This window comes from Octodon degus, unplaced genomic scaffold (assembly GCF_000260255.1).
Source record: "Octodon degus isolate 3935 unplaced genomic scaffold, OctDeg1.0 scaffold00034, whole genome shotgun sequence".
NCBI classification, from domain to species: domain Eukaryota; kingdom Metazoa; phylum Chordata; class Mammalia; order Rodentia; family Octodontidae; genus Octodon; species Octodon degus.
The window spans coordinates 10,173,596-10,175,012 of NW_004524610.1; the positions used below are offsets into that span (position 1 = coordinate 10,173,596).

General features: G+C 48.1%; 1 pseudogene; it reads right to left on the bottom strand.

The window, feature by feature from the left end:
* The window catches only part of LOC101576459, a 9,065-nt pseudogene extending 8,084 nt beyond the window's left edge, over positions 1-981 (bottom strand).
* Positions 982-1,417: the final 436 nt, after the last annotated feature.

A 1,417-nucleotide genomic window follows, 5' to 3' on the forward strand; every position in this document is an offset into this window, starting at 1 on the left:
CCTTCTCCCCCTCCTCCTCCCCTCCTCCTCCTCCTCCCCCTGTTTCTCCTCCCCTCCTCCTCGTCCTCCTCGTCCTCGTCCTCGTCCTCCTCCTCCTCCTCCTCCTCTGTAACCATCACTTCTACAGTAACTACTGCCAAAGGCTCTTCTGCCACTGCCTATTCTGGAATCATAGCCTCTATCATAGTCTCTGCTGCCTCAGTCATCATAGCGATCTCGGCCCCGTTTCGATCCCTATCCTGGTGTGGCCGTCACGGGATCCATTCCAATCCCAATACCCATCACAGTACTGGTCTGAATCGTAACTATTGCCGAACTTGTCTCCAAAGCTATCATCCCCTCTCCCCCGCGGGTAGTCCTCGAAGATGTCTGTGGCAGGGCGGGCCCTCCCATCTGTGTCTGTTTGTCACAGTCTTGATTTCTCTTTTGCCCAAAAGAGTGATTATCCCTGTCTTTCTCCTGTGCTTGATCAGCAACATCCATTCGAATTCTCCTGCTACCTAGAGACTCTTCATCAAGACCCAGGGCACAGAGCAGGGAATCCAGGTCCTCAAGCTCAGCATAACCAAAACCTTTCAACCTGCCTGGATTGCTGGGTCCACATGACAAGCACACTGCACTGCTATTTAATCCTCTAAAGAATTCCTTAATAGACTCTTCCATCATTTCATAGGGTAGATTCACCAGAAAAGCTGTGTAGGGTTGTGATTTGGGAAGACGGCTCCGGTCAGTATTGGGTTCCCGAGCAGTCTGTGGAGCAGCGGGGAGGATGGAACGGTCTATTGGAGGTGCCCTAGGCACATCATGGCCATTGCTGTGCCGGCTGGCTGAAACATCTCCTTCCAGGTCAGCCCTTTCATCAGCTGAGCTGACTGGTTTGGAGATGTAGGTGGTTCCTCCACCAGTCCCGCCATCCTCAGCGAGAAAGTCTGTTAGGGAGATGGTCTTCCCCTTCTTATTCTTTTTTGCTGAGGCCACCATGTGGGGAGAGGGCGAGATAACTCAAAGGTAAAAATATGTACTTAATGATGAGAAGTTTAAGGAAAAGGCAAGCGCTGAGCTATCTCACCAGCCCGATGTCTTGATTTATGTATGATGAGCCATTCTTATATACTTAGAATGAAGCCAACTTCATTACAGCGAATGATCTTTTTAATGAGTTGAGTTTTGCTTGCAAAAAGCTTATTGAGCATTTTTCATCTATGCTCATCAATGATATTGATCTGTACTTTTTGTTGTTGCTGTTGTTGAGAACTTACCTGGTTTTGTTCTCAGGGTAACACTGGCCTCACCAAGTAAGTTTGGAATCACTCCTTCCTTTTTTATTAAATGGAAGCGCTCAAGGAGTGCCGTTATAAATCTTCACCTAATAATTAGATAAAACTCAGAAGTAGATCCATTGGGTGCTGGGCTTCGT